Source organism: Corvus kubaryi, unplaced genomic scaffold (genome assembly GCF_017639235.1).
Source record: "Corvus kubaryi isolate FWS band 111438036 unplaced genomic scaffold, C.kubaryi_AGA036_p1.0 69, whole genome shotgun sequence".
NCBI lineage: Eukaryota > Metazoa > Chordata > Aves > Passeriformes > Corvidae > Corvus > Corvus kubaryi.
Window position 1 is genome coordinate 256,843 of NW_024582057.1, and position 23,156 is coordinate 279,998.

General features: G+C 39.9%; 1 long non-coding RNA gene across 17 annotated transcripts in view; it reads left to right on the forward strand.

Annotated features, from left to right (window-relative positions):
• The window catches only part of LOC121674611, a 119,860-nt gene that overhangs the window by 35,786 nt on the left and 60,918 nt on the right, over nucleotides 1–23,156 (forward strand). For 2 of the 17 annotated variants that reach the window (XR_006019705.1, XR_006019710.1), the window contains exon 2: nucleotides 5,074–5,235. The exons of 13 other annotated variants lie outside the window; for them this stretch is intronic. This is a non-coding gene — a long non-coding RNA (uncharacterized LOC121674611). Of the gene's footprint in view, nucleotides 1–5,073; nucleotides 5,236–10,756; nucleotides 10,835–23,156 lie in introns of all 17 variants that reach the window. 2 more of the 17 variants (XR_006019708.1, XR_006019714.1) reach the window with 1 other exon arrangement.

A 23,156-nucleotide genomic window follows, 5' to 3' on the forward strand; every position in this document is an offset into this window, starting at 1 on the left:
GGAGGCCCCTGAACCGCAGAGTTCAGAAGTTTAATATGTGTTCAGGTTCAGGTGGGAATGCCCAGGTACTTCCCTTGGGAGGGGCATGTGTATTTAACACTGCTGCAACACTGAGGATCATGCACAGTCCTCTGGTGGAAGGCCCCAGAAATTAGTCTGGGTGCACTTTGGAGGTTTTTGATGGTTTATGACATTATTCTAAGTTTATGACATTATTCTAAGTTGTCTATCTAAGTTCTAGGATGCACAATTTACCCTTGTCCTTCCTGCAGCAGCCCTAGTGCTCCCTGGATCCTTTGCTGACCTGATTTGACTCACTGAAAGGGCAGAAAAATACCTCTTTTTCCTCTTCCTCACAGATCAGGTGTAACTAAACCACTTGCTTAATGGGAAGAGGGGAGAGGATGAGTAATGCCCTATCACCATATCTCGCATCCTCTGCAGAGGGTTTAATGTCCAAAGTAGAGAAGAACAGTGAGAAAGCATATGAATATAATGCATATAGCAAAGGAAAATTTTTTAGGTTAGGAGACCAATTTTTCAGGAGTTACGGTTTTTAAAGTAGTTTAGCCCAAATTGCAAAACTTTTCTCACTTGTGTGTTTGCAGTGATAAAATTATGTAGTCATATACCTTGTACTCTGAAGCCTACTGTCTCATTCAGTGCATGGAACAGGCTGGTTGAAAGAGAACCGTGGTACTGTTGAATTACCCTTCCTACTGTAGCAGCTGTATCCTGACAGGAAAGCTGTCTCTTTAAACACGCACTGTCTGTTGTGTCCCCCCAAATGAGTTTGTTTGTAGCTGAGTTTGCTGGAAAAATGGGCCGACATTTATTACATTGTTTACCAACTAGAAGAGGGCCTTATTTTACTGGCTGTTCATAGCGCTATTTTATATCTTTCATGCAAAGAAGAGAGCTGCTGCTTCAATGTAACAATTATTTTTCTTCCAATGTATCACAAACAGCACTTTTGGGGAAATCTCAACTATAAGCCAAGTTTATAACTCACCTGCCAGAGGTGCAGGGTATGTTTTTGCAGACTAAAGGTAGATTCAGTGCAGTGTGCACACAGAGAAAATATTACCAATTCTCATTACTTGCATATAATTTGCTAATGTATAATTGTGTAGATAAATTAATCTTGTGTTAGAAATTATCAAAAGCAGACTTGACATTTGAATGATAAAGGCCTTTTACAGCGGTTTTGCATTTCCTATTTTTCATAAGAAGATAATTTTTATAGGGAAGTGATATATGTAAGTGTTTCAAAATTCTTGAGTAAGGTTCATTCAATATCTCCGCTGTTTTTAATTTTTATGCAGTTTTTCAAAAGCAATTAATACATTTGGTGTTGTGGTGTATTCAGGCTTGATTCTTCTGCTATTCTCTTCTTATTTTCATAAGAAATTGGCTTTTAGGTGTCCGCCTTCAGGAACCATGGCACAATGCCATATGTCTGTTTTGGTTTCTTCCGCACTGCTCTTGTGGACCTTTTTGTTGGCAGTAACAGAATCAGCCAGAGAGGTTGCGTCACATCTGCCCTGTGGTTCTGGTCATCTCCATTTTCTGTGAATGCTTCCTGCTTGGGAGCTGCTCTAAGCCATATGATATAACCTTGATGCTTAGAGTGACTCTACCAGAGTACACCTTTAAATTTAGGTGTAAAAGTTGTCTGAATTGAGAAGACAGGTAAGAGACAAGTTCTCTCTCTTCCTAACTCTCTGACTTGCTGCTGTTGTTCTCCACTCCCCACCAGACTAATTCTGGCCCTGTTCTTCCTATATCCAAAGCAGCAGGAGGAGGAACAGGCCTTGATCTCCCATTAGCACCTCTTTGCTTTTCCCTCCCCAGCCTCCCAACAAAGTGCTGTTGCTGTCCCTGGATCACCAGCAATGCCACAATCTGATGTTTTGAGTCAGGGATAGTGTGTAGAAGATTGTCAGTGGCTGCTTCCAAACCGAGGGTGACCACTGGGGGGTTTATTGCTTCTTTTTGCTTAGCAGAAGCTCCTGGTGCCAGAGACTCCATCGTCTCCTCACTGGTCTCCTGCAATGCATCCGTGGATGTTGCACACTGCTATTAGAATTGGGCAGCAGGTGGTGAATTAAAGGATTCATCTGCCAAGAAGAAAAGAAATGTTTGGGGTTTTTTTCTTTTCCCTATTGCTTTGTGTTTGGTGAGAAGATGCAGCCAGTGCTAAAACCACTACGGCTGCCTTGGGGGCCCTTGTCCTGCTTCTGTTACTACCTCTCTGCTGTTGCCTTGTTCCTGCTGCTTATACAGCAGGGCCTTGTGCTTTGCTAGGAAACAGTCTAACACATTTTTGGGGTGGAGAGCTGACAGTATTTTGGAGCTGAATAAAAGGCAAGAAGGGTAGTAACCTTCTCTTGTTTCTGTTTGGGGTTTTTTTTTTGTCTTTCTTTTCACCCATGTTTCCTCTTGTGGTTTTTGTTGTCACTAGACTGTCTCATGCTGTCCCCAGCCAACTTCATGTTCTCTTAAGATTTATCCATCCAGACACAGTAATGCAACCGAGAAAGGGTTCTTTATAATTGCTTTCCCTCTGAACTAACATCTAAATTCTAGTATCAATGCTGATGTTAGATTAACAAATTAAATTCTGTATTTTCACTCCCTCTCCAATGCATGCTTCTGCAATGTTCCCAATATTCTAAGCAAATGCTGTCTTTTCTTTCCTTTTTCCTCTGTGGTTAGGCTAATGGTTAAATTTCTGAGTTCCTTCCTATCAAAGCATCTCCAGTCAAGTAAGAAGACTTTTTTTTAAGAACAGCTGTCCAATTATTTTGGCTGGTGATAGCTATAATTATATTCTGTGGTCACAGTGACAAGCAAGTGTAATTAGGTTTCCACTTTCATGGTATAAGTTCATCACCATAGAAATGAGGGAAGACTTCCTATGTGTAGGATGTTGGGACATTGATTAGAGTAGTATTTTATTAAATATTTAAATGTGGCAATTCCTGTCCTGTTCTTATAGCAGGTGCACACATTTATATTGGAGAGTCAGATGCTATACATGTTTGTGGTGGCATATTCTCCAGGCTCTTCTGGAACCCATTCAATTGCTAGTGATCATTTTGGATTGGGATTTTAGGCTTTGCATGAATTGATGTCTTTCTAACATCATCTTCCACAGGAAATTATCTCTGATTAGTAGCTGGTTTAAGTCCATAGAGAAGGAACAAAGGATATCTGTGGGTCTGGGGCAGAGAGATGGAAAATGACAGGAACTTACACATCCTTTGTGCTGTACAAGCATAACTTTTCCCTTGTGCAAAGCAAGTCTGGACTTGACATAGCCCTGTAGGCTTCAAGAATATAATGTATATTATATTATTAAATATACAGTATTTTATTATACATATATTATTAAATATACTGTATTAAATCAAACCTTCAAATAATTCAGTAGTTCTGGGATTGAACTAGATTTGCATATCAAAATCCCAGTGATAATCAGATGAAGGATTCAGCCTTTTGTCTCTGTGGACAGTACTCTATCAAAAACATTTGGTCAAGTTCTTTTTGACGTTGAAAAGTAACTCTGTAAGAACACTAATTTTTTCAATAGCTCTGTTCTAAACATACCATTGCACAACATAGCCTTTTCTTTACTTCCAATACTCCACTAATTTGAGACTAAAATATCCCTTGATACATCAGGGGAACTTTTGTAGTCTTCATCCAATAAAAAGAGGAAACATTTCGGAGCCATCTGACTTAAACACAAGGCAGTCTGAAAAGAGGTAATATATAACACCGTATTTAGTTTATTTTAGACTTGTTCATGTTTTAGTGATTGAAGTTTTCAGACTCTTGTGAGAGTGTAAAATGAGCCCTTAGAAAAATAAGGCCTCTGTTTCCCTGGTGGGATTGAAATTTCATGCTTTTTTTGGTCATTGGTTTAACCAGGGTAATAGTCCTCTGTGTAGCTCTGTGATGGCAAAACGAGGAACCTGAAGCCCTGCCTCCAGAGCTGCTCCAAGCTGGTGAGTCTGGGGATTTCCTCCTGTTGCAGTTATATTGTTTCTTATTGTATCTATTCCTGGTATAATTCTTCAGAGCTTCAGCATGCCGATGGTAGTGACATTAATGGTAAATGACAAATCGTATGCATGAAGGATTTGTAAAGCCCTAGAGTATGATTAGACAGATTGTTAATTTTTGAGAATACAAAGTGATCTCTTGATATAAAGGAACCTTCCACTGAGAATATCAGTGAAGGTAAAATACCTATTGGCTTAATTGTAACCTGTTATACCCAGAGGAAATTAAAAAAAAAAAAAAAAAAAAGAAAAGCAATTTTGAGAGTCCTTGTGAATCTGAATCTATACCTGACTACTGGGATCTGCTTCAGCATTGCTTCCATGCTTTGCAAACATGATAGATGCCCAGATGTGGGGACAATGCCCGGCAAGACCTGTTCCTCCTTTCCCTTGCTCCAAGCTACCTTGACCAGCTTGGCTTTAGTGGAGTGCAGGGAGCACGTGACCTGTGAATGAAAGTTGGTATCTGGTCAGCGAGGATTCAGGGAAAGGGGTCCTCAGTTTGGCTTAGCAGGTCTGCTCTTCAGCCAGTGAGCACGTGTGCACTTGTACTCTCTAGTGGATAAAGGGAAATGTTGACCCTCATCTTCCCTCCTGATGTTTGCAATCGTGCAAGTAGCGTGGTGCTGCTGGTGCCTGGAGATCTCTTCCCATGGGCGCTGCCTGTGGTGAAGGTCACCTTGAGGGAACTCCTCCTGCGTGCAGAGGGAGTACAGAGCAATAGAGTTATAAGCATATGCAAAGAAATCACTTCATTGGAAAAGGACATTTGGATTCAGGAGTTTTCATTGGTCTACAAAACTCTCCAACAGTACTGAGCTCACCCACTTATGCTGAGGATGGCATTTATCCTCAAGGATCCAAAGTTTTCATAAAACCTAAAAAGTATGTGAGCCATGTCAGTCCAAGGAATGGGGATGTATGACAAGTTCTTGGAAAAAATGTCTTTTGTTGTAGGCTTAATATTTTTAAACAGTTTCTAGGAAGATTTTTTTTATTTCAGATTTTTATTGAGAGTGGAAAGAGAAAGGACTTCTAGGCTTCTCAGCTACAGACCTGTGACTAGGAGATATCAAGAAAAGATGATTCATTCAAACATGGTGGTGATGTGGGATGAATAAAAAAGAGAATCATCCCACTGCAGGAAGACTCATTTGGTTTTGTAGTAAGTATTCAGTATTTTGTCCTGATTAAATCTGTTATTCTTCCTGATGTCAGTTTATGTAAAAATAATAAGCTGGAGTTAGCCCTATTTTAAATGAATTAAACTAGAGTCAAAGTGAAACAAAAGTTTTATATTTTTATCAAATGTAAAAGCTATAAAAAGGACTTTAGCCACTTCTCAGTAAAAGTAAGCTTATCATCAGGGAACAAAACTCCTTGAGAAGTCACTTTTGATTGATCAAGACACTTGCAATTTAATGTGCTAGTGAAGCAAAATTTAAGAGCACAATAGATTGTAAGGAACAGATTGTTTTTCAGTTTGTTGGCAGTTCTGAAAAAAAAAAAAAAAAAATTTCAGAAGTGAACATTTCAAGTGCATTGCAATTTGTTTCATGTCCATCACCACTTCTTTTGATCTGACACAAATTTTTTGATTCTGATTTTTCTCTTGAGCACTTTTAAAAACAAAAACGTGAGGTGCTTGATGTGAAGAAACTGTTAGTTTTTGACTGCTTTTCTTTTTTTCATATGGATGATTGAACAGAATGTTTGAACTGTTTAGTTTTCTCTGTTCAAGTGTATAAATGTATTCTCTGCTCATTTGCTTCTGTGAAGGAAAAAGGCGAAGTCAAAATGAAAGTGATATAGTGGTGCTTCATAGCAAGTGTGCATGGAGGATTAATTTATTCTGTGCTGGCTGTGCAAGAAAAAAAAGACAACAAACAAGAAAAAAAGTACTCTTGTTAGAATTTATTTTACCTGTATGAAGGCTGTTCAACAGTGCCATGTTAGAATATATTGAAAGGATCAAAGTGAGAAAGATAGAAAAAGATGACTACTGAAAGAAGTCAAGGGTTTTAAGAATGCCAGAGGGAAATCCACTCACTAGGACAGTGGTTGCTAGTGTTAGGTTTGCAGGTCCACTCAGTGTTTGGCAACCAGGGATTTTGGGGTTTGCTCCTGAAATGATTTGGGACAGCAGTCTTTTACCAGTGAATAGAATGACAATGATCATATTTGTGTATATGTAACAAATCAGCTTATTTATACTGCTTTGGTTTTAGTTCTGCTTAAAGAAAACCCCCAAACAAACCATTAATTTTCTTGGCTTAAACCCCCTTTACTTATGGATGTCCTGATTCTCAGCTAGAGTGACAGGTTAACTGTTCCTGAGCTGTGAGTGCCATGGATGTATTTGTAGCAAATATACTTTACTGCTAGAAGGACGCACAAAATAATGCCAGTAAAGTTCACCAAAGTATCTATAACCTTTGGAAACATATTTTCAGTGGTTTGTAAGACACCAAATGCGCTCCTACTTGGGGTTGTGAGAAGGACACGTTGATAACCACTCTGTGTGATTTGCCTGTTTTGCTCATGCCTGTAGCACTTGTGGCTTATTAAGAGATGGTGAGTCATCCTGTTCCACATGGCCATTAATTACATCTTTGGAGCGCTGTACTCTGTTACAAGAGCCTGCTTAAATATGAACAGCTGTATGACTCTTTCGCAGAGTCTGCGTTAGAAGCAGAAATAGTCAGATTTAACCACAGGTTAGCATTAGTGTAGTGGTTTGGTCCAAAATACTCATTACTGTTTATCTGCTGTGAGATAAGAATTAGGAGAAATGCAAAACAGGCACCAAACTTGAAAGAATATGAAGAAGATTATTAACAGACCTAAAAGAAGAAAAAAAATTATACCACCTTCAGAACTCTCCTCCTCCCCCCACCTTCCTCCCTTCTCCCACTGACAATGTGAAAAGACAACCCTTAAGATGTTCAGTCTGTTTACCACTTTCATAATAACCTTGTTCAGTCCATTTAGAAAGAGAAGTCTCTTCTTGCTCATGCTATGAAAACATTATCACAACGAGACAGCCGCCCACTTCCAAATATTGTTCAGTCCATTTAGGAAGAGGAGTCTCTGCCTGCGTGTGAGTCCTTTCCCCCGACTTGCAGCTTTTCCCGCAACTGCTTTCGAGGGTCCACTCTTGAAGATTTTTGGGGTACAATTTTAAGGTTGAGCCGTTCAGAAACAAAAACAGAGGCCCTTCTCCTTCCCTGGGAGCAAAGGGTCTTCATCATCTTCATCGTTAGGACTATCTCTGGGAGCATCTCTAGGAACTGAGGTTTTCTCCTTTCCCATTTGGAGCAAAAGTCCTCATCTGGTTCATCTCTACGGACTGAGGTTTTCTCCTTTCCCGTTTGGAGCAAAAGTCCTCATCTGGTTCATCTCTCCCTGTCCAAACTTCTCATGAAATTACAGCTGTGTCAGCATCTGCCTATCTCAGCGCAGGTGCTTTTGCTCACGAGTTGAACACTCCACCCCCCATATCTTCATGAAATTACAACAGGATACTCTGATATATCATAGCTTCACAACAGAATTTCAGCTTTAAGCATCTCCTCTCTCTCTTCCCTCAGGTTTTCAGCTCTTCACAGCAATAAAAGGGTTACTCTCACCTCGGCCTTGCAGCTTTGCAGCTGGAATGTTGAATTTTTCTTATCGCAGTGGAGAGGGGGGGGAGAGCCGAGCCGCTCCGGCTGCCCACGGCAAGGCAGTGGGGGGGGTTCCACGGCTGGAACAGGTCCATCGGCTCCAGGATGGCCGTGGCCCGGCCCGGCCTGGCCCAAGCAGGGCCTGGCCGGGCCCGCTGGCCCCCACATGGGGCCTGCAGCCACTTGTCCCAGCGCCGGAAACGAGAGAGCCTGGAGGGGGAGTTTGCCTATTCTTAAATGTGGATCACAGAGGTGATCACAACTTTAAGTGGCTTAGAGAATTGTCCATATTCAAACTGGCCAGCTGATAGGTTCTATCAGTTCCCAGAGGAAACTGTAAGCACCCCTTAGCAAGGACGTCCCTTCCGGGACTATGCTTGCTAACCTATGACAATAAGTTATGTAAAAAAAAAAAAAAAAGTGGAATTTGGTGGAAACTTTGATAAGTCTAAGTGATCTTAATTTTGCTTGACATATCCATTTGGGTAAACTGAAATCTCAGCTGTAGCTTGCACTATATCTCTCCACATCACTCTGGCTGTTCAAGACAGAGGAGGAGGAAAAAGTCATCTCCCAGAATATCTGCTCAATAAAGGAGGAGGAGGAGGAGGAGGAGGAGGAATTGGTGAGTTTGTAGTGGTCCAGCCCCAAAAGGGTGCTCGTATTGCACAAGTAAGCCTGCATATGCACATTTATACATACACACACAGTCACACTTTATATATATATATTTAAAAATGTACTTCAATTTATTCCTGTAAAAAATAAACCATTTAATAACATCATTTCAAAGAGGTAAACTATACTTTACTGTATTCAGAGTGTCAAGTAGAAAATCATGAAAGTCTTCTGAAATGTCAATGTTACCAGTAGTACAGAATTTCTTCAAAGGATTTGTGATTTCAGATGCTAGGGTTGGGGGGAGGGGATCTTTTACTGGGAATCTAGGGACAATCTTGTGCAACTGTTTTACAAAAGGAGGAAGAAGGATTATCCCACTGAGTTTCCTCCACTGTCCTTTCTTTAAATGTACCTGCAGATAGTTAATCATTGTTATGTATTGTTTTAAAACAATGTGTAATTCATGTACCGAAGGCTGTTTTTTCTCAACTGTATTCTGTGACATTTAATTTAAAAACAATTTCAATATAATTATTACAGATGTTTAAAGTATATCCCTCATAAAATTGAGAACAGATACAAGAAAATGAAGTTAAGTGCTGCTATTGCATTTTCCATTTGGTTGAAACTTAGATGTGTGCATTACTCCCATGGGAGCACAGTAAATGGAGTGGAATTTTCATTTCATTTGTTATGAAAGACAGTCAGTTCCTCAGATACTTCTCAGTCTAAAATGTCTTTTGTTTTACTAGTTGGAGCTACTTCATTGCTAGAAATAGTGTATTTCTTTTGTACTGTGCAACGCAAAAATCATACTTGAGGTCAAACACACTGCTGCTAAAATGATTTTTCTTTCAAACTCTGTTGTCATAATGAATCCTCTTTCTCCCAGGGTTTTAAACAAAGGCTTAAAAACAATTGTGCCCTGAAAGTTGAGAAATTCCCCTACCTGGCTTCTGCAGCGAAAGCCTCAATTCCAAAGACAACTCTGTTTTAGCATGATGAGCATTTGTCTTTCTTGGTCATGTTTTAAGTTGAAATTGTGAAGTTAAATGAGTATCTTGTTGCATTGGGAAGAAATGCTGGCAGTTCCAGGATTTATTGTCCTCATTCTTCTAAGTGGTACATAGCCTCTATGAAATGGATTCACACTCCAACTACTTTTGTGTGCTCTAATAGCTCAGATGAAGAGGCATTGTATAGATGCTGTACCACTGCAGGAACAAGGCACTTTCCAGAGACAATATTATCATTCTGTACTAATGGAAAAGTTCTCAAAATTCAATGGGAAACCTTTATGAAAGGTTATTTTGTAACCACTCTTTTAACTGAGCAGAGGATTTTATCTCTTCTGTGGAAGGACTCCAAAGATTTTTTTAAAAGGAACAAATTCTGTGTAAAATCCTTAACCCTTGGTTAAAGCTTTTATCCCAGTGGAATTTCATTGTCTTCAGTGGAGCTATTCATATTTATGTTGTGATAGGGATAACTTCCTCAGAAACCTTTCATTTCTGTGCAAGGTGATTAGTTACCTCCTTGTTAAATCTGCAGGGCTTCTCCCTAAAGTGTGGGGAAAAGGGGAAGGAGAGGACATTAGTAACTCTATTTCACACTTGCAGTATTAAGATCTGATGCTCTGTAGAACAAAAAAGAAACATGTTCTGCAGGTCTTCTCTGCCTCAGAAAATAATAACTTTCTCTGCCTGGCTGATTGTGACCTGTCAGCTACCTGCTTGGGTCAACAATAACAAGAAGGATTGATGGGCCTGGATAGATAGACAGACAGACTGCCATGATGGCATTTTGACTGCCTTGAAATATAGACATATTATTTCCATTTTGTGTAGAGATTCTCTGGATGCAAAATGAAAATAATTTTGCTGGTGCCTCTTTGGTGTCCTAGCATGTCAGTGTCTTAGTTTTTAATGTGGGAGCAAGAAAGATTGTGATCACAGGAAATGAATGCAGCTTGATACACACTGTCCATCTGACAGACAGTGCAAGAGAGTTTGCTGTCTGGCATGTGCTTTTTTGGCTCAGGTTTGTTTCTGATCAGTCACTGACCTCTCCCGCCTTTTTCCTCATGAAGAATTATTTAACAAGTTGATATCAGTGGGAGCAAAGGGAAGAAATGGGCTCGAAGGCTGGTTGCATCTTAGTGACTCCTGTGTAGGACAGATGAATTAAAAATTTGCCAAATGTGTGCTTTTAAAGCAACCCTCCCTTTCTGGATTTGCTCTCTTTCCTATGCCTTAACCTCGCTGGAGCCACTGCAAGCTGGGTAAAGTAGCAAATCTTACAGCACAGAGTGATGTAATTCTGGGTTGTGATAAAGAGAAGATGATGGCATGCACTCCCTTAGTATCCTGGAAGCTACCTGCTGTCTCCTTTTCCCTCCAGCTCTCCTGCTATTCTCACTTAATGGAAAGGATCCTTCATGAGCATTGCTCTGTGTTCTGCTGACCATTAGCAGCTGAGGTGAGCTGTGGGGATGGGGGAGGGAAAGGGGTGAGCTTAAAAGGACATTTGTTCTGGGACAGTTGCATGCACAAGTGAGGAAGCTAAAGGAAGGACAAATGGCAGAACTGTTGTGGACCAGGAGTGGCAGTTATGGCTGGTGATGGGAAATATGCTTCTGTTGGGAATCCATAAATTAACATGCTTCTCACTGAGAAACAGCACTTGTGGTGGAGGCAACTGAGTAGGGAAACATCACTTAATATGGATGCCTTGGGCAAGATGCCCTTTAAAGAGAGACTTCTGAAGCCTGAACCCAGGCTCCTGGTACTGTAAGCATCTTCCAGTGCTTTATTACAAGGACTAATCACAGCACGATAACCTGATGTGAATATAAATCTTTGTGAAATAATTTCATTTTTTTTTCTAAGGTGGGAACTGAGAAAAAGCTAACAAGAATAGTAAGGTGTTAAGAAACTGTGGCCTGATAGGAAAAATTAAGAGAATGGAGTTTGTTACCTAATAGCTCCTTAGCTATTTCTGTTATGGACTATATAACAAGATGAAGTGCTCAGTCTTTCTTACTGCTTATGAGAGGGAGAAATTAACTTGATTTATGTTTATACAGTGGAAAATAATAAGCTTCCATTTAGTTCTGATAGCAGGAAAGAAAACTTTCTACCTGTTATCCTGATGAAACACTTAGGCTACATGGGGGGTGTTTGGTGGATGCCTAAAAAAATTAAGGATTAGGTCAAACAAATATTTTCTGTGTGCTGGATGCTCCCTCAGAGCAGGTGGTGGCTTGGGTCATGCTTGAAAGCTTTTCCATTTCACTGAGTCTTTCTCTGCTATCTTCTTTGCTAGCTTGAAGTGGTTAAATCATACTTACTTGACAGCTGTGGCTTTTACCTTCCATAACAATTTGGCTGAAGGCAGAAAGGGCTGTGTAGAAAGTCTTATACAGAAGACACATGAAATTAATTCAAACCACAAAACCTGAATAATCAACCAGAGATTCAAGATCAAACTTCTCCATCTGAATTGCTGTTTTGTTTGGGATACACTACTGCCCGATAAAACATAATTAGTGACATTTTCTTCACAAAGTTAAGTAAAAAAACAGGGTCTCTGTAATATTATTTTTCCTTTCCAACAAAATTTAGATGAAATTTGGATTAGTCTTCATTTCTGGCCTTTCTCTGTATCCAGCTAATTGGGCTATCTGACTTGTTTGCCAGATGGTGAAAAAGAGGCAGATTGTGTGCTTAAACTCATCCATTAGAAAAAAAGGTAGAAAGAGAAAGGACATTCTCTGGTCTCTCAAGAAGACAAAATAATATAAAAAATGCCACTTGCCTATTAGTTTTGAAAGGTAAGCGACTCACACCTTCCTGGCAGATAAGTTTGATAATGAGTTGTATATAAGGTGCCTTTGTCAAGGCTTCCGTGAAAAGATTATCCCCATGTATCAGATGGTCTGCGCATTCAGTATTGTGCAGATCCCTGGCGCATGGAGTAGGACACCTGGGAATGCCTGTCAGTGTGTGCATTGCCCATGGTGGCAGAAGAAGGAGTGGGAGAGGGGGTACAGGCAGGAGTGGTGCAAAAAAAGGACAGAATAATAAGTCTGTGCAGAGGCCTCAGGTAAGTCAGTGGAGCTTGGATTAAAACTGAAGGTGGAAAATTGCCAGTTCTCTGGAAGCAAAACAGCATTTTGAAGAGACAGACTATGTACTGCTGGGATACAGCCTGACATGAGTAAATTGCAAGCTGAGATAAATATGCCTGGAACTATCAAAAAGAGAGCTGTACAACACACAGAAGCCATCCATTACAATTTATGACAGTCCTGCTGGTGTAAGCACTGGTGCAGCGAGAAGGGCATGCTGCTTTTGCAGTCAGTCTTGTTATGGGGACCAAAACATAAGCGAATGCTTAGTTAGTAATTTTAGCCTCTGTCTCTGTTAAAAAATACAAGGGTTTCCTACAGTGTTGGAAATAAGGCAATACTTATTCAGGAAAACGCAAGTGGCTTTTGTCCACAATGTTGAAAACAGCAAGAGAATATAGCTCGTGCCTTGATTCAAAATGCCTGGGCCCTTGACAGGGCCAGATTAAACAGATGAACTTTTAGAGCAGCACATAAAGCTTGTACTGTTTACATAAAATATGGCAATTTATTATAGAGAGCATCATTTAGGCGTAAGTATCTGGAAAATTATTTGGATTAAAGTGATGACTTCCACAGCTTTGTAATCAAAAGCAAATGGACTCACAAAAACAAACTGCAGAAAAGTCTTTTACTGTTTCATTATATGCCTAAAAAAGATCATGGCCCACTCTTCACCACAGTGTAGGTTATGTTAGAAGGAAAATCTTGGGAATTGTTGCTGCAAAAGTGACTGCTGGAAAAAATTACTGGAGTAGAAAAAGCGTCAACTGTCAGCCTAAGGGAAGCGGAACCATTTTTCAGCCTGAAATATATTTCTACCCAGACGTGGTGCCAACTAGACTGAGTGAATCATGGCCAATTGTAGTGTTTTAAACAATCAGTCCCTCAGAATCCTTTCAGTACAAAAAGACCCAAATCCCACAGCACAGCAAAGTTGGGAGCAGGTCTTGCAAGGCCCTGGCAGGGAAGCCAGAAGACAGTTTAATTCCATTGCTCTCCAAATGTCTCTTTTGTTTACTACCTTTTTTAAGTACCAAAATCTGTGCTTCAAGCAGGAACTTCAGTTGCTATGCACAGTCGGATTAAATAATTTTCTTTGCTGGGAATGCTAGCAGCTCTGCTAATGCAGGACAAATCCAAGGTAAGGATCAAAGATGGCAGACTAGGAATCATATGACTTCAGGAAAACAGAGCCAGATAAATGGTGGGCTGTAGATTGCTGAGTTGTTACTGAAAGCATTAAATAAAGTTCAGATCTTTGGCAAATAAATCACTGTCTAGAAAATCTGCTTGTTTTGTATTCTTGCTTGTAGAGAATGAAAGGAAGCTGAAATAATCTAGATCCAGTGCCTCGCACAGGTTATGAATCTGCTGCTGCCAGTCAAAGGGAAGGTTTGTCAGGTTCCCTCTGGTACGGTAACCAGATGCTTCGGTCTCTAGACAGAACAACTCAATTTTTATGCTAACAGCTTGGGGATGTTTATTTTTCTATTTCATGCAGTAGTTAAATCTGAAGAAAAATGATTATAATTTGTATAATTCGTATAATTTTTCTCTTAATTTTTGGCAAAACAGATTATCTTCATTTTTTTTCCAATCTGATGCCTACAAATCTTAGGCTCTGTATTGCTTTTGGTGCAGTCTCTTATCTTTTGCTTGACCCTCTGGGGTTGGAAAGTACTGCCTGGAACAGACATTAAGAATTTAAACTTCTTTTGCACTAGAAGAATGGTATCTTGGCAGCAGTGGATAAAAACCCACCTGATTTCCAAAGGCTTAGTGGATTCTCAGGGTTTTGGGATCACTCCAGTATTTGTACAGTTAATTGTCGGTGAAGTAGCAATCACTTCATTTTATGCAGGTGCAGATGAGACGCATGTACTTGCCTCTCAGGAGCTGATATAGGGAGGTATCGACTCTGGCAGAACTCCTTTTACATTATCCAAGTGGCTGAGTGCCTTACCGTGTTTATCCCATGTTTTAAATATCTACTGTATCACAAGTCTCCTTCAATCTAGTTCATGAGCTGAAACTGGAATAGCAGAATAAGCGAAATCCAAATATAGTCTCTTTTTGACCTTTCCAGTACATTTATATGAAGTACTGGAAAAAGCAGTGAGGACTGACACAGTTCTCTTGCTTTGTCATATGGCTGTCCTTAGTCATGTTAGCAGTCAGGCACTGTAGGTGCTACTGTAACCCGTCTTAACACTCTAATCCTGAAATAAAATTTGCCATATGTTGCCTTTCCTTTAAATAGCAACCATTCATAAATGTAAGGCTTATTTTTCTCAGCTCAAAAAATCCACTGCTGGCTGAGATGATATTCATATCTATGGCTCTTTTGGGAAATATTGTCTTTATTTTAAGCAGAATTTTGCGACATGAGCATATTGCCATTTACTTACTAGGGCAGGATACTGGCTTTTCTTCAGTGCCCCATGCTCTGTTGAGTACAACTTTATATTTAGGAGAGTTGAGCTCTAAGGGATCTCATGTGGTAATTTCACCATTAAGCTGTGAGAACAAATTTTCTGCTTTGCAACACAGGTTCCTGCTTTCTCCTCTGTAAAATGGTGTTGCAAATGAGCTGCTGACTGTGGTGATCTCTAGTGGATGGGATGAATTCTCTGGAAAACATGGATTTCCCAGGACATCCATGTAATGGGTTTAACTGTAGCTGTCTGGTATTGTCAGTGATTGTTCTGTTGCAAGGGCTGTGGGATTCAAGTTATAAATAAGAAAAGTCAAGTTTGTTCTAATTGTAGCCAGGTAAAAGGGTTGCAACCTGTGTGCATGCCTGCACTTCAGTCTTTCAACAGCCTGGGTGGTCCCGGAGCTCCTTGGTTAGTCATCTGTGCAGAGGAGATAATGCACTGCTGTGGGACACTGAACTGATTTGAAACTCAGTCATTGACTGAACTACTAGATGTCTCCACAGCTAAGTATTTGGCTTATACTTGGCGTATACTTGACCAAGTATTTGGAGCTTTCCATGTGGACATTTCAGACTCCCCTGAAGATTTTCCCTAGTGTTTAGAACAGTTTCTTTGCTTAAATACAATTATTAACATGCTGAGTGAAGAATCTGGGTGTCCCAGTGATACCCAGGTGGTTCCTGCTGCAAAACAGACCAAACTGTGCATTGATAAGATGCTTGTGAATCAGTAGAAGCTGTTTCTACAGATGCAGAAGTGGTCATGAAGTACAGTATTTTTTAGGTAGGTAAAATGGGTAGGGGGTATTTTCCATGAAGTTTGAGACAATAGCAATGGATCATTCATGTACTGGAGGGATCATCTAGGGGCCATGGAGCGGCTGTATAGAAGGAATCTGCAGAACCACGGTTTGGGGAGTCTTGCCTGACCCAGGTGGAAATGTCACTTGCAACAGACTCTCGTTGCTGTCCAAAGCAAATGATCAGTGCCTCTGACAAATTCAAATCCCTAGGTGTGGGTTATCCTATGCCAATAGTAAACTATTTTTTTTCTTAACAGTCTATGGGTGTCTGAATAACAGTTTCTTTTTTTCAGTGTCCTTAAATTTCTGATATTTGGATCAATCCACAGCTGACAAGTTTGGGATTATTTTTTCATCCTCTGTTCTTAAAGAGAATTATAACCTGTTTTTCATCAGCTTCACAGAAGCACTGAATTGTTTTAGGCTTCAGGTGGTGAGTAACTTAAGGAGCAACATTGTACAGGTGTAGAAATATCTCAGGGAAAAGAAGATATAATAAGAAGAGAAGACATAATAGTCACTGTTTGTTTATAGACATGCTTGCTTAAGTATTCAGATATATGGGTGGCTTAATAAAAAGCATGAAGAATATGAATCCACTTCATAAGGAGGGTTATTGTGCTCATTGTTGCAGAGATAGACATGGCTGCCTAGAGATAAAAGAGGAATTCTCATATCTACAATGAATATCTAGACTCTAAGGTATATGTTTCAATGTTTTTGTGAAGGGATGTCCTTGTTTAATTTATTGTAATATTATTTTTTAAAATTGCTAAATACATCTGTCCACTTTTAAGATCTTCTGTATCTCCCTTATATTCTCAGAGCTTAGCAAAGCTCTGCATCATTTTAACTAAAGCCCTGCCATTCAAACAAGCACACTTTAATGTATGCTCTTATTTTGGTTTAAACATGGTTTCTATTTGTCCCATTTAAAAATAATAGATACTAAACACTAATTATTTCTACTGACTCTAAGCATGACAGAATTCGTCATTGCAATGGAGCTTGGCAAAGTGTTTGGAAGCAGCAATGTGGAAAGTTAGTCACCCAGGTTTTAGATGGAGAAATCCTGGAGAATATACAATCCCATGTTGCTACTTTTCTCATGTGATTTGCTGTTCTTGCAGCAAAAAAGGGACCTTTATATTTTTGTCTTTTGCTAACCTCAGGTCAATTTGCAAGGACAGGAGGAGAGACTCTCAGAAAAGGCTTAGGTTTTACTTCAATTTTCAAAGCTATAAGCTCCTCAAATGGGGTACAGTGTCTTCAGCCAGAGTAGTCAAGGACTTTATGTATGGGTAGGAGGTAAGGGCAGGACTGGGCTGGAAGCTGTAAATCCTGTTTCTGTGTCTTTTCTTACTGTTCTTGTAGTCAGTTGTTGAGACATTTTCAGTAATGTTCTGATAATAACACTTGTTTCCAAATTGTGCACTTACCTATTCTGCTAACCAAAGTCCTTGTATCAAAGGCATTTGAAATAAATTGCAAAGAGATTAAGGTATCTTTAGAATGTTTGTCTACGTGAATTGTTTGTAGACAGACTCCCAGCGTTCCTGCACAGCAGTCATAGAGCAGATGTGCACTAGAATTTATAGGTATAGGCTATAATTTTTTCATTTTTTTAGTTGTTTTTTTTTTTTAACCATATCAAATCTCTGCTTATGATTTAAACTTAATCCCTATTTGCAGAATTCTATAAAGCAGGTTTTTCTCCATAATGGGAATATCTAAGTTTTGAAAGAATACAAATTGATATTAGAATACAAATCTAAACCAAAACATCTCCATGGTGGCTTAAATGAAAGAAATGGACATGTTGTTCCATTCCTGAATTTGTTGGGTAGGCATGTTGTTATAAAAGGACATGCAGTTTTCAACCAGATCAATTTTTTGACAGGAAAATATTCATCCTAATAAAATATTTTTACAAGTGCTATGGCTGCTTCAATGTTGGTAGACACCCAAGACAAGAAGTCTTTTCTTACCTGTTAAAGATGGCATCTTACCAAAAAACCAGAAACAAATCAACATCTTTTCTTGGAATTCTTTCATCATGAGGCTGGGATCAAAAACCTGCTGCAAGTGCTACCTTTTTCATTGGAAGGGGTTTCCTTCCTCTGACCAATCCTGCTGAACAATTTGCTGTTAGTGTAAGCTGCATCGTTTAGTGTTCAGACTAGTCAGGCATTGACTCAGGGTGAGCCAAAAATTATCAAGTCTGTGGAGCTGATGTCTCACATGGGATGTATTAGTTGCAGCTTTTCAAATACAGGAATTTTTATTGAGTACTATCTCTTTTGAATAATTCCTTAGATATTCTCATCCTGTAGTATAACCTTATCAACATGCAGTGAAATTGTCTAACTCTGTACAAAAGACAAGGACAAGGAAAATGAAATATCATAGTTCTTACATGTTTTGCCTCTTCTAAAATATTTTTATTCCTATAGTGTGGGATCTCAAATCTCTTCTTTTTTAGTCATCTGCAAAGAGCTTATAAATGTGAGGGAAAAGGGATTCAGAACAAGAAAACATTAGTATGGCTGAGACAAAATGATCTGTTTTCAATAGAAAGGAATGCTGGATGCTTTGGAAAGAGTCTACAAACTGGATCAGTATATGATAAAAAATCATTGGTGTATTCTACCAGTCTCACTTTAGCTCCAGTTCCAGATTTATTTCTATTTGTTACATGCTCTACCATCTCCACTCTGATATCTGATATCTTGAGAAAGAATGCGTTCCCAACTCAATAATGCTGTTTGCCATAGTCCATTAGGACTTCAGGTTCAAGACTTTTTAATCTTTTTCTTTCAGTTGAAGTGGATTTTTTGGGGTTGTAGTTAATGCGTGTTTTGAAATAAGAATCTGAGATTGAAGCACCCTTAAATATAAGGGCATCTGTTGATGGATTCACTGTGTTTCCTCTGTGGTACTGCCATAGATGTGAGGTGTTTTTTGAATCCTCAGTTTGACTACGTAATTATCTTGTAGTGCATTGATTTATTGCTTGCAGCCCTGGGCAAAACATTCCCGAGACTTGGTCTTCATTCTACTATGCCAGTTCTATTTTCTTATTTATTTAAAAATCATCAGTGTTTGCACAGTGCTTGGAAGGATGAAGTGCTATGAACTGAAAGCAAGAGGCAAGCAAGGGCACTGTTGGTGCTACATGTAACAGGAGTCCTGCTTAGGTGTTGGGTATGACTTAGTGGTGGCAGAACTGCTTTGACAGACTCATTTATTTGATTTACTTTGCATGTTTCTGCATAGCTCAACAAAAGCATCCTGGGAAGGTGGGAGTCCACACCTTGCTTACTCCATCAGTTAGACTGTAAAATGCTGCTTCTATTGATTTACTCTGTCCACAAATTTTCACTGCTAGCAATGCAATTCCCACAGAAAGGCTGTCCCATGGGAGTGTATTTTTCTACTTACTTGATGTAACAGTTACTTTTCCTTCATTACTTTTATAAAGGATTTTGGTAAATAACAATTATAAACTCATTAGTCTCATTATTCTAAATGGAGCAGATAAGTGGATATTTCTTCTGACAAGGATGCATGTAGTAAATGACTGATAGATGGAGTTTAGGAGAGGTTTTGGTTGAGATATTTCATAGTAATTAGTCTACTCAAGAAAATAATTTACTCAGTCACATTGACGGGAAATTGGAAGCTTCCATTCTACTGATCTATTATGTAATGCACTTAGACATGTTGATTGTGATATTTTGCTTTGAGTGTTTTCTCTAAGCATCTATGATTAAATTGTGCAGTAATGGGCTTAATGACAACCATTGAAAGAGATGACCTTTTGCAGGCCAGTAAACAGAATGTTTTAACAATCTGGGTCTCTCGACTCTTGCAAAATTAGCAGAAACTGGCTCACGCAACTAGCATGGGTAAAGGGCCGTGTAAAAAATAGGGGGCAAAAAGCCTCTCATGAAATATGAATCTCTCTTTTCTTGAACTTTGCTGGATTTTAATGACTTTGAATAGGCCCAAAGGACAGTCTTCTCATATTTTGATAATTCTTCATCCTTTTAAAACATACCACAGCAACACCCTGGGAACTGTAAAGTCATGTCTAATCAAAGAGTAGACACACAGTAAACAGGAGTGATAGAGGATTTTGCAAAATACCTGGCCGAGGGGACCCAACTGTTGGCAAGGATGGAAAACATTTTTTGAGGTGAAAATAGTGGAGAGACTATTTGAACAAATAGGCATAGGGAGTGGTCAGCAGTAGATGTAACCCCATTGCCTTCCATTATCTGTCATGTGTGGAATACACATTCCTTTACCACATATTGTGAGCATGTTCCTGTAGGTCCTGAATGTAGGTATATTGACCTTGCTTTTAAGGCTGAGCCTTTTGGTCGATGATTTGTTTGATTTAAAATGGAACTATTTATATAGGCTTTGCATGAATGGAAAATTCAAGCTTCAGTAATAAAAAAATTTCTTGAATTTACATGCAGGCCTGCAGTTTAATTTAATGGGATTACTGAAAATGGTTTATACTGGGAATGAAGTACATGAAGCAGAAACCAAGATGCATATTTACACTGAGGCAAGTAGTTTCCTATCTTAGCTTTCTTTCATGGGTACATGTGGAGGTAGATGTCTTTTCTATGGTCCAGTGGAGCATTTGGACTTCTGTATGGTATGAAAGGTTGACGTAATGACTAAGGCACGGACTCAGGCCGGCAGGGAATCCGAGACTTTTATTCAGAGAAACGAGCTGGTTTTATACACTGCTTCAAGACCCAATATTTCCTTGCCTGGTGTTTTTCACTAAGTGACCTATCACACATTGCCATGTCAGTAACACACTTTCTTAATGTACCTGTATGGGGGGGATCACACGTTGCCCACCCGGCAGCTTCTGGCAGGCTCCTCTCCGCAGGGCTCTGCCCTGTGGCATCTCCCCCCACCAAGGTCAGGTGGAGATGAGCTTCTTTGTCCTGTCATGGCATTCTGCAGGCTCATCCCACAGCCAGCAGCTCAATTCCATCCTAGCTCTTCCCACGAAAGGTGGGATCTGGACATGGCCTGGAAATCTAGACTTGGTGCTTTACGCCATAGCTGACAGTCTGACAGAAACCCAGCCAGCCCCCAGTCTGACTCCATCCACTCACACTGGAGAATTGTGTGGATGATCCAGTCAGCATTTTGCTTCCTTTGGTGAGGCTGTTCATTGGTTGAGGACTGGGGCTGTGCAGTGGGCAGTTACGCACTCAATCTGTAAAGTGACTGAAAAGTCAAACATGTGGGAAGACTTTGCAAACTGGGGAAAATGAGTATAAATAATTTATTGCAACCAAAATGAAACCCCCTGGTTTTATTCCTTCTAGATTGCTGTGTCCCAAAGCAGGGAGAGAAAAGAGGGTCACCTGTTCCATGGGAGACAACCCAGGGGCAGGATGTTGGGTGCTGGACATTGGGGAGTGCTAGCCTCTGGGAATGCCATGGGAAACGTTCCAAATTCACCCTTTGGGGGTAGAAGGCAGGGAGAGAGCTGTGCCTATCTCTGGAATCAGATGTTTAAGTTTAAAACTCTGTCTTGAATAGCAGAGCCAAGTTCATGCCAAGCTTAGAACTTCTGGTAGGGGAGATTTGTGGAGCAAGAAGGCAGCAAAAACTCAAGCTGCAGACACAACCTGGGTGTGCTATACTAGGCACGTATTGCTACAGGCACAGCCAAAACAGGTTAACAAACATGTTAATTTTTCATAAACAACTTGGTGCATTAGTCTTGCACATACATGTTTTTAAGTGATGGTGGTATGGAAAATCCCCTTACCCTAAGATAAATAAACAACCACCTTTCTTTTTTTTTAAAAAATTTTAACATTGTTGACCTTCTCTGCAAGTGTATGTGCTTGTTTAAAAGGATTGGTTTTGCTCCAGCCCTTCCTGCTGTCCCATTCCAGAGACAGCAACATCGGCTGTGTAACTATGTGTTTATGCACATAGCACACAGTTCCATGACATGGAACAGATATTTTCACGCTTTTAACAAAGTGATGGAAAGGTCTCCAAAGCCTTAATGGATTATGAAAACCTAGATGAATGACTTCAAACTATAATTCATAGACTGTGGACATTTGTCCTCGAGTAAGTTACTGAATAATGTTAAATATTCCTAGGGGAAAAAAAAAATCAGTCTTCTATAACATGTTAGCAGACTGCATTTCTTTCAGTCTGAGAAACTGGTAATTTTTGGGCGCTAGGAAAATAATTCTAAATAACAGAAAAGGAAATATTTTTCATTCAAAATTGGAGATTTTTTAAATTTCGAATTACATTTACAAAATTAGATATTTGAATTTTTATTCAATTTTTATACAGTTATGTTTAGATCATTCAGGGAAATAAAATCAGGGCTTTTCAAGTGCATCAGTTACAGAAACTCCGTTTGCCAGTGAGCAAACTGGATTCAGTAATGAGTAATCAGTGTGCTTTGCAGGATCCTTAGAGTCATCATGTTTTTGATTTGAGATGATCATGTCTGCCAGTGAAGGAGTGCCAGCAAGCCTTAAAACTCCATCTCCTGAACCCCCTTTGCTGCCCCTCTGCTCTGGGATGATTAAAAGGGGGTGGGGGGTGTGGTGTCTCCCTCTCCGGACCCTTGCAACTCCCAGTCTCTGGGATTCTTTCTGGGAATGCCGCTGGATGGCAGCATTTTTCCGTGCAACTCTTCAGAGAGGCGGGCGAGGAGAGGATCATTAAAGGGAAAAAACGATTAAAGAAAAAAAAAAAAAAGTGAGCAGGGAAGAAAGAAGAAGCCACGTTGAAGGTTGCTACTTTGAAGACCAGCATGCATCTCTGCTTCAGTGTAACTTATGCAAATCTCCAGCATTTGCCTCTCTTCTTTTAATTCTCTGGCAGATAGGATACATAAATTGAAATGAGGAATTCAAAGGCAGGATCTGACTTCTCCTCCTCCCCGCCCCCTTTGGTGCTTTTCTAGTTACGGGGCTCTATTCTAAAGTGGGAATCTGGCTCCTGTCTCTGAGAAGATGAGCAGTGTTTGTGAGTTTTCTCCATTCTCTTTCTTTACTATTAGAGCCAATACTTTTTTTGGCTGTTCAGGCCTGCGCTTCAGAAAGCAAGTGGACTTGCTTGTCTTGTGGTTTGCCCAGGCATTTATACACATGACCTTCAAACAAGCAACTTAGTTCATTTCCATCAGCTCTTGAAGGGCTTACCTTGTAAATTATGTGACACCTTCTCTCCCACTCTTGGCATGTATGGAGGGCGTAATGGCTCTCTTCTTTCTTTCTCCGTGCTTTGGGAACAAACATCTTCAACATATCCTGCTTCCAGCATCCCCTTGGATATATCAAAAGCTGTTACCAAACCCCTGTCTTAGGGTCCCCAGGAGGTGGTGCATGGCAGCAGTTCCTTGGTGGTTGA